Source organism: Tasmannia lanceolata, unplaced genomic scaffold (genome assembly GCF_043159265.1).
Source record: "Tasmannia lanceolata isolate RefF3 unplaced genomic scaffold, GAP_Taslan_0.1 ptg000018l, whole genome shotgun sequence".
NCBI classification, from domain to species: Eukaryota; Viridiplantae; Streptophyta; class Magnoliopsida; order Canellales; family Winteraceae; genus Tasmannia; species Tasmannia lanceolata.
The window spans coordinates 27,695,919-27,706,755 of record NW_027518695.1 but is presented as its reverse complement, the minus strand read 5'-3'; the positions used below and the strand labels follow the sequence as shown (position 1 = coordinate 27,706,755).

At 39.9% G+C, this 10,837-nt stretch overlaps 1 pseudogene; it reads right to left on the bottom strand.

Moving 5' to 3' along the window:
• Positions 1-7,306: 7,306 nt before the first annotated feature.
• Positions 7,307-9,228, bottom strand: LOC143850244 (ABC transporter D family member 1 pseudogene; annotated as a pseudogene).
• Positions 9,229-10,837: the final 1,609 nt, after the last annotated feature.

Sequence of the window (10,837 nt, the reverse complement as noted above, 5' to 3'; positions counted from 1 at the left end):
TCCTTCTTGAAGACCCACTTTCAACTCACAACCCTTTTACCTTTAGGTAATTTCACAAGCTCCCAAGTCTAATTTTTATGAAGAGATTCAATCTCCTCACTCATAGCAATACTCCACTGAGCTGAATGGCTCCCTGTGACAGCCTCATGATAAGTATCTGTAGACACCACATTTTGATCAAACCCTTATTACTTGGTTTGATTAGAAAACCCTTTGAATAGGTGAGTTAGAGTCCCAAATCAACCCTAGGGTAGTTTATTGTCCCAGGTAGGCCCCTCTAAAATTTCGTCCGAATCCGTTGAGGTTTACCCAATAAACGAGTAAGGTTTGTAGTGTAGTGTAGTATAGGAATAAGGGGAGTGGGTTATCCAACAAGGATATGTCAATACTAATTGTGGGCATAAAGGAGAAAGCCAAAATGCCACTCCGTTTCTTACCTGAACCACCCCTTTGTTGAGTGAAAATAGTTATAAAATATACTAGAAGAGGGCTGTCCAGGTGAGATGGGGGGTCAAAATATTACATATACCAATGATTAAAGGCGTGAAAGGGGGGTGGATTATCCCGTTTGAGACCGAACCCATTGGCACGCCTATCACTTTTTGTGCGCCCATTAAATAGGGTAGTGCCGATAGTCGTCGCTATTGTTTGGTATAAAAAAGCCAGTGATGAAAAAAAGAGGGGGTTATTCATTTTCGTTAAAACAGAGAACAGAGAGAGAGAGAGAGAGAGAGAGAGAGAGAGGGGTTTAGGGCTTCGATGAGGTTTTCTCTCTTCCTCGGTCGTCTTCTCCGGTAATACACTGGAGCTCCGACCAATTTCAAGCTGAAAATCTCCTCAGTTGTTTCATGCTTTGTTTCATGGCTTTATTTCTTCCTTAGTTCTTATCTCAAGTTTCAATTTCTTTTATCTACCATCAAACCCTAAAATATAGATCCAAAGCCTAGAAACCCTAGCTCCGGTCAGCCTAGATTTGACTCCAATTATCATTAGTCTTACCTTCGATTGTTCTCTACATCAATTGTCTCGAGCAAGAATTACTCCTCTAGAAATTGCAAGTAGAAGGTAATGACATTTAAACTCCAATGGACTTTACAGTTTTCATGGTATGTAGTTATTTTCTTTTATGGATTTACTCAATACTGTGTGATTGTAATTTTCCTTTGAATTTATGCTAATTCTTCCATGCTCTATGGTTATTTTGGCACTTGATGAAGCATTTGATGAAATTTAGCTATGGCCAGTCTAGAATCAGTGCTAGAACTTCAGTAATCTATAGAAATGCTCTTACTGGACATTCATTTGATGCTTTATAGTCATGGTTTTGTGTAGGACTTTTGATAATCCTTCTTGATCTGTTGATTTCTTTTCTGCATTTGTTTGAGGATGAATAGATATATCTTGTTTGGATTCAGTTGTAGATCCTTCGTAATTCGTGTTAATCTTCATTCTTCATTAGATAGTTGTTTGATGATGAGTGATTGCGAAGTTGTTTAGAATTTTGGAAGTTCTATGAAATGCTATTCATGATATGAAGTGCTTATCTGTGTAGCTGTTCTTTTGTTGATGTTCATTTGATTTGTTGATGTTCATTTGATGATATACGGTAGTGGTTTCAAATTAGAAGTGATAATAGCATGATTATGTTTTGCTAGTTGTGGGAGAGCGGTTTTTTTTATATAGTTAAGCTTCAAATTACTTTATCTGAAAACATGTTACAGCTTGGAGTCATGAGTTTCTGATTGGAATTAGTGATGGGATTACAAAGTGAGATGATATTGGTGACAATGCTTATTTTTAAGACCTTTTGTGATAAAGGTCTTTCCTGCAGGCTGAAAGTTCTTTTAGTTCAATAATTGTCAGAATGATGGTTAAAACATGTATAATTTGTAAAAATTAGTAATGACAGCCACATCACTTTATTGCTTTGTTTTTCATTAAAAAAATCGTTAATCTTACTGATTACTAAGGTCAAGATAGAGTCAATTTATGTTGTTTCTAATTTGGCTTCTCTTTTAAATATTTACTTTCATTTTTCATGACTCAGCTGATGAAATTTTTTTAAATGAGATAATCTTTGGTTTGGATTCAGTGTCATTACATCTTAATTTCTAGGATGAGAGTAAATTTGGAAATTATATGGTAGGGAAGTACATGGTTTAATCTCATTGGATGTTATACTGCATAATTTCATTTACTCTGTGTGATCTTCCTCTCAGTATGTGATTGGGAAACATTAGTTCAGTTGAAAGGGGTTTTCTTCTTCTCATTTCTTTTGGGGAAAAAAGGAGAGAGGGGAACTAGAATCTGAAAAATTGTAGAGGGAGCTTGAGCTTCAAACACCAGCCACCATCCCATTCGCCCCTGCCACCATTTTCATTTCCGTCATCATTCAACCTTTCTTTAACCATTCACCATCTCCATTTTCTCCTCAAGATCTAAATCATCTACACCCATCTCCACCACTTCTACTAATCTCTACCTCCATCACATGGCCATAGTCATCTTCTCCATTGAAGCCCTTTCTAATTTCCCTCATTAGCAGCCATCATCTCCTTCTCCATTTTAAACTCTTAACCCTTATCAACCCAGACTTCTAGGTTATTTCACGGTGTTGTAGTTTATATGTGATAATGATTGATAAGTGGCTATGGTTCAGATGGCTTTATTTGAGAATTATTCCAGTTTAGTCATATATTGTGGTCATTCAATTATTATTCTTGCCACGGTAATTTCAGTGAGTGCCTTTTATTTTCATGATGCTGTAACATGTTCTGATGTTTGTTTAGATTCCTTATCAAGGTATTGCCCATTTTGATAATCACAACCAATTTGTCAGACTTTATAGTCTTAGTTGGTTTTCTAGTTTCCTTTCTCCTTTAAAAAAATGACAATTGCTTTGATTACCTTCATAAAGAGATGTCAATGTGAGCTGTGGATATTTCATTTTGAGAATTACTTTGGGATACTTCATTTTGAGTATTGTGCCGATATTGCCTTGGTTACCATTTTTATGGCATCAATATATGAAATTGATACTTCATTTCTACATACTGATCATGGCACATGGCTGAAGCTTCATTTAAGTGGTTAATCATAGTGGTTGTTTCCATGACACAGTGTGCTTTTACAATTGGAATTCTACACTGAGGTTTAATTGTGATGGTATTAAAATGTCATGGAGTGGATATGTTAGTTTCATTTTAAATATTAGTGCAATCATGTTCTTATGAATTTACTAATAGGGCGATGCTAAATCCAAGTAGTGCTCCCCTATTTATTTAGTAGGGGCGATGCTCAATCCATGTTCTTATGAATTTACAATTGGAATACTTCATTAGCCCAAGCCCATCCTTAGGGGACTTGCTCAATCCAAGTAGTGCTCCCCTATTTATTTAGTAGACTAACACAGTTTTTTAAACACCTTTTAGATAGTAGAACCCCTCTCATTGCAAGGGCAATGAAAGAGTCATCTAGAGCCCTCACTAGGAGACACGCTATGTCTCATTAGGCCATGCTCCTTTGGAGACAAGCCTTGTTGTCTAGAGCCTACCCTTAAGGAGTTTACCTTATCCTCATTTATAAAACCCTTTCCAAGTTGTATCCCAACTTGTACCCCCTGCTAGTTGGAGACCAACTTGGTCTGTTAGTAGTCTAGCACTCTTGTTTACGTCCTATGTGTATAGGAGACTTGCCCAGTCTCATTTAGAGCCCCGGTTATGTCCTTTATGTCTATTATTCATATTTTGATAGTACCCTCTTTTAGAGTTATTAGGGAGTCTTTGACTCATTTGCTCATTCTTTTGAGTGTCTTTGACATACCTACACTCCCTCTTTAGTGTGCTCGTTTAAGAGTTTATCCCTTAGTTTTAGAGTTTATCTTTTGGATAAGTGTTTGTCTTTTAGTATTGTTGCAACTCCTCCATTGCTAGAGACTATCTTAGTCATATTAGAGCTTTGGATCATTTCATTATCTTTGACACTAGCTTACCCGGTTTAGGATTTTCCCCTGTTTGCCCTAGGGTTTGGCCATAGGGTGTTGCTTTGTTTGTTCCCTTTGGTCTTGGACTAAAAGGGTGAAAATATTTTAAAATCTAAAAAGCATTAAAAACATTTGAAATTTAAAACTAAAAAACATTTGAAATTTAAAACTAAAAAACATTTGAAAATCAGAAAAACTAAAAAAGCATATAATAGTCATTGGTTTTAGAAGTGTAGTTAGGAAGTTTGGTTCTGAACTACGTTGGCTTGATCGTCTTCCACGACGTACGTAGGCAGCTTGGTATTTTTATCCAAAGTTCAGTCAATCTTTGTAAATAAAACTTTATAAATCTTTAAAAGATCATTCAAGCAACTTTAAAATCTTGTTTTTCAGAAACATTTCCTCTAGAGTTAGGAGTTTGTTCTAGATAGAGAGTTTTAGAGTTAGGAGTTTGTCCTTGATATGTTGTTTGATTGTTGTGTGTTTTGTTTGTATTTGTGTTAGAGTTAGGAGTTTGTCCTAGGTAGGAGTCTGTTATGCCTCCGTCTGGTCAGTTGGCGATCCACATCGCCTACTGATGACTAGAATATGATGCGTTAGTCTGCCCATTGTTTTCCTTAGGATATACAGCCTAGTTACACATACGATACAGGAACCACCTGCATTAGCTTAGGGTTAAAAACTTTCATTTAGTTAGGGCATAAGAGACCAAGTGCTTCCACTCGGACGAATTGAGATGCTCTTCGGACCTTCCTCATCCGTAATCAGGCACGGAGCCATATATATTTCTGGTTATCCATTGCACAGAGAATTTATTTTTAGGGTTCCATGGCCTATCCATGGATGGCGACTCTGAGTTATTTTAGGTACGTCTTGGTTTCGAGCCCTGGCTCCGGAGCAAGAGGTATCTCATTTATATCGCCACTCGTGCTATGTTATGAGGGTGGCACCTGTTTTGAGAGTTCCTTGGTAAAACTCTCCTTCATGTGGTGATCCAAAGGACCGACGGGGGACTCGTTCCTCGCCATCATCTCAGGATCGGGGTCCACAGTAACAGGTTCTTGAACTTTTATAGTCTTTGCCAAAGTCAACGCAGAGGACACTAACTCTGCATAGCCAAATTTCTGAGGGGGCCTAATCTGCCTCCTCCTTCTCCCAGCAGCAATGCTATAATTTTGCTCATCTACAACATCCTGTACTGCACCGTCATCCTCTATAGGATTCTCCACCTCATCATAAATAGGCGGGGCTGAGGTTTCATGTGGTACTAACCGTGAAGGTTCAACCTCAAACTCCACCTGCTCCATTGCTTCCTGACTTCCTGATCTTTTCCTGTGCTAACAACCTCCTTTCTTGCATTCAACATAGCAGACTCTGTGGACCCCGATCCGAGAGAGGCGGCGGGACGGAGCCCCACACGTGCAGTCTCTATGGATCATCCACGTGAATGGAGAGCTCTACCAAGGAACTCTCGAAAGAATGTGCCCCTCACAGCATGAGTGGCGATACAAAGGGTGAGATACCTCTCGATTCGGGGACTAGCCCAGATTCGAGGCGTACCTTAAACAAAAGAAGAGTCGCCATCCAAGGAAGTGGGCCAAGGATCCCATACTATGCTCTGTTGCAACGGATAACCAGAGATTATAAAAAGAAGGTTCGTGCCTGGTTACGAAATCGGAAGGTCTAAAGAGCACCTCATCCGCCCAAGTGCAAACACCTGGTCTCTTATGCCATTTATTATTGATTTTGAAGAGTTTTGGGTGAAAGTCATACGAAATGGGAACACATATCTCCGAGAAGACGTCTATCTAATCATGCATGTCTCGGAGATGAAAAAATAACCACGCATAAAAGAAATGAAATAAGTGTCACCTAAGAGTAGCTAGATTCTGAGTGACAAGCCTAAAGAGCTAAGTTATGAGTGTCATACCTAATTGGTGTCTAAATTCTGGTGTGCAAACACATGCATGCTACAGCTAAAGGTATAGGATCTGTACATGAAAGTAAGAAAACACTACAAAACATACAACACAAATCAACTCTATACCTGACTGGACAAGAAGAATCCTAAAACTCTAATGCGACTTGACTCGGACCAAGATGGCCGTCCATCCCAGCTGCTCTACGTATCCCGGCCTCGGGAAGAATCGGAGTCAACGTAGTTCGATGCCCTATTCCAAACTACTATGCCTAACCATTTAGAACCGCTATCCTAGACTCGATCCACTAGACTTAACTGATTTTTAAAGCTTTTTGTACAATTGCTTAAGTTCAGGTGAATTGTAATTTTCAGGACTCTCTATATGCCCTAACTAATGCAAGTTGATTAGGCTTAAGCTAATGCAGGTGGGCCCTATATCCTATGTGTAACTAGGCTGTGCATCCTAAGGAAAACCATAGGCTAACTATATGCTTCGTAATCTAACCATCGGTTCGACTAAGTGTCTAACCGATCAACTTGAGGCCTCCTAACTCTAGGGACACTCACGCGATGGGACACACCATATCAACAAATCAAGACAGACTCCTAACTCTAAAACACCCTAAATATCTAGGACAGACTCCTAACTCTAGAAGAAGATCTTTTTGAAAAGGTTTTGAATAGTTTTTGCATTTTTTTGGAGGTTTGAAATGTTTATTTTTGAAAGTTTGGCTGGACCTGGGATGTGGATCCCAAGCTGCACTACGTACCCTATGGAAGGGATCAAGCCAACGTAGTTCGGAACAGCATTCCTAACTACTCTCCTAATGACTCAAGATTTTTGAGATTTTTTATTTTTCAGATGTTTTTGATGTTTTCAAGTGTTTTTGACTCAAGAGGACAAATTCCTATCATCATAAGAGTATGACAGACTCCTGATATCCCGCAAAGGTTGGACAACATCCTATGCTTTGCGGGGGAAAAGAACAGAAACATAGCTCTGCAAGGGTTGGACAGCATCCTATACCTTGCAAAGAACTGGATAAAATCATATGACTTGACGAGAGGTTAGACAGAATCCTAACCCCTATGATGATAGGACTGACTCCGAAAAGAATGACTGACTCTCTAACTAAGGATAGACATCCTATGCTAAAGGACTGACTTCTATACGAAAGGACTGACTCCTAGCTAATGGAGTAGACTCAAAATTAAAAGCTCTATAAAATGAGAGAAAGAGGCTAATGAGACTAGGCTAGTCTCCTAAAAGAGATATGACAACTGATGCTTATGAGGCATGGCCTGTCTCCTAAATGAGGCTCTAGAGACCTCTTTCATTGCCCTTCCAATGAATGAGTTTCTAATGTACAAGGGATACACACCTAAAAGACTGGGCAAGTCTTTTAAGCAAAGAGGGGAGTGCTACTTGGACTGAGCAAGTCCCCTATGGATGGGCTTGGGCTATCGCCTTCATCGCCCCAGTTTATTTCCTTGTCAAGTGGATAACGCTCCAACAAGTACTCGAGGTCAAAATTTTTCAAGAGCTCCACCATTCCACTATGTGTAAGTGGCTCTATCTCATCGTTTGTTGTAAGAGGATAAATTAATTGGTCACGAAGTGTTCCAACAGCCGTGTATGGTCTTTGTGGAACATAGAAAATCTCCTTATTGAGATCAGAACCAATCCCAGGTTTTACAATGTAGCCAGATACTAGTGGCCAGAGGCCTCCAAGAACTCGGAAGAGGGAGCTTTTGCCACTTCCATTAGGACCAGTAATCAACAGATTAGATCCTGGCTCAACCTTAAGGGTCAAATCTCTCACCAACACATTACCTGTTACAGGTGTAACTACCTTGACACCGGAAAACTCAATAAAGTCAGCTTCGCTAACATAATTCCTACATGCGTCAGATTGAATAGAATATTTTTCAGGAACACCACTTAGCTCTCTTGACATGAGCAATAATTCATGGATGCGGTTGGCATAACCCCTGAGACGATTTAGTCGTCTTGAACTGATAGAAAGAGTGCCCAGCGACTGAAACAAAGATATGATCACACTTGTATGATATCTTAGATCACTTAACATATCTGCCCGTTGTTCTAGAGTCGAAGTATCAGATCTCAGATTGCCAGCAAAAAAGGGCTCAATAATTAGGATAACTCCGACTGTAGCATCAAGGTACTTCAACAGAAAGTCTTGAATCATCCCAAACCACCAATGGTTATGCAGAACAAGATTCATATGTCTAACAAGAGTCTTGAACTGCTGCTGGATATGAGATGCCTCTCTATTCTCCCCACCATAAAATGCCACACTTTTGGCGTGGGTCCTGTGGCAGAATTCGGTCTCCCTGGACACGTAGATGCTCCCGAAGGAGATGCCTTTCACCTATCCTACCAGTATCAAATAGAACATGCTGAACAAAATCTTCTTCCTGTAAAACCTGCTCGATTTAGATCGGGAAAATCGTACGGATTTTATGAAACCATGTGCTATGGCTCGAATCCGTAGTCAATCCTATTTCCGATAGGAGCAGTTGACAATTGAATCCAATTTTTCCATTATTTTACTATCCGTAATAGTGTGAAAAGAAGGCCCGGCTCCAAACCGTGAATGAAGCTGTCTACATTCCCCTTCCAACTGTTGCTCCTCACACATCAGTTTTCCAAATGCAGGAGAGAAGTTTTTAATCACAGCCCCTGCACCTGTTACATAAGCCAATATCCAAAGTACATATTTTGGACTCGCATAAGAACACAGGCGTCAAGTATAAAGCAGACTGTCTGTAACAGCTGTCAGATCCTCCTGTACAAGGTCGCTCAGTTCTTCACAGAACCTCGGTATATCACTTGCAATTCGTTGCTCTGGATTGGTAATTCGGCCATCAACAAGTGAAATTTTGTAGTATGCCATATTCTCAAAATAATCCAAAGTTGTTCGCAACACCGCTATAGCCACTAAAGCTAAAAAATTCCTTGTGCCTATTTGGTCCATCCGTGAGAGTAGGATTGCAGCTAGAATCTGTAAAGATTTCAACCCTCCCTTTTTTGTCCTGGTTCTTGATTTTTCTTTATTATTAGCAAGTACAACATGATTCTCAAAACCATCAGGCCTAATAAATCTGTTTCGGAATCGTGACTGAATGAATGCAGCCGTTCCACCAGCTACTAACACGCTTGTCGCTACTGCCAAGGTTCTCCTCCTAGAAGCCAATAAACTTCGACCATGCTCAGTCAACTGCAATAACTGAAGGGAAGGCATGGAAGATGAATCTTCTCTGACTAGCGATTATCAAGCAATGACTAAATACTCCTTTGTTGATTCTAAGATCCAAGCAATATTGATAAGATCTTTCGATGAAGAAGAACAAAATCCAAATCTTGTTAAGAATTCGTTGTGGTAATGTGTCTGGAATCTTGCCGGAGGTATGCCAGAGGTAGATCGGAGAAGAAGGGTAATGGCTAGGGTTAGAATTTGGGAAAAAGTGATGGATCTGAGATTTAGGGTTTAAAATTTGGGAAAAATCTCCAAGATCTGCTTGTCATCTTCAAGATTTCGATATTCGAGGAGTGTAGATGAGTACAAGATGATCAGAGATTTTTCAGAGAAGAAGAGATTAGGGAGGAGATCAGCCGGAGCTTGAATCCGCCGGTGGATTCACCGGAGAAGAATAATTGCAGAGGATTTAGGATTTTGAATGAATTAGGTTCAAAAGAACACAGATCTAACAGAGGAGGAAGGAGAAAAGCTTATTATGAATAAAGATTGGTCGGAATTTAACCGGAATCCGGCAAGGACTTACCGGAGAAGAGGATCGGAGCCTTGCCGGAGAAGAAGGAGGAGATGAAACCCTAGCTCTCTCTCTCTCTCTCTGCGAATTTTCAATTGAAAAAAAAAATCAATCCCTGTTTGTAACGAAGATGGGTTTTATATAAGGAGATGCCAAATTCGCACCCTCTCTATTACCTTGGACAGCCCCATCTAGGATAATCCACCCCCCTTCTGCATATTTACACTATGACCTTGCTTCAGCTCGTTCGCTAGGCAAACACGCTCGGATTTCGACGAAATTTTGAACGGACCTTGGTGAGACCCTAAGATAGCCTAGGGTGGAGTTTGGGATCCTACCTCACTGATTTGATGAGGTTTCGCTCAAACATTGAGGGTTTAGGGCCTGGTCAAAATGGGGTGTCTACAGACTCATCAAATCTAACATCTCTACTATGAATGAACTTAGAGGAATCGATACACCATAATCTGTATCCCTTCACCCCTGAGCCATAACCAAGAAATAAACATTTCTTTGCCCTCGGGTCAAGCTTACCATCATTAACATGAGCATATGCAGGACAACCAAATATTTTTAAATCAGAATAATCTGAAGGAGTACCAGACCATACCTCTTGTAGAGTTTTGCAGTCAATTGTTGTGGACGAAAACCTATTCACCAAGTAGCAAGCTGTGTTAACTGCTGAAGCCCAAAAGTCTTTAAACATCCCAAAATTAGACAGCATGCAACGAGCCCTTTCCAAGAGAGTTTTCTTCATTCGTTCTGCAACCCCATTCTGCCGAGGTGTTTTCACTATTGTGCGATGCCTCACAATGCCTTCATTCTTACAGAACTCATTAAAGTCACCTTCACAAAACTCCAGGCCATTATTAGTTCTGAACGTCTTTATCTTCTTGCCTCTTTGCTTCTCAATCAAAGCTTTCCACTGTTTGAAAGTGATAAATACATCATTCTTGTGCTTCAAAAAATACATCCAGACCTTCCTAGAATAGTCATCAATAAATGTGAGAAGATACCGATAGCCACTCTTTGACTGCACAGGAGAAGGACCCCAAAGATCTGAATGAATGTAATCCAATGTACCCTTGGTTCTATGAAAAGCTTTACTAAACTTCACGCCACACTGTTTTCCAAACACA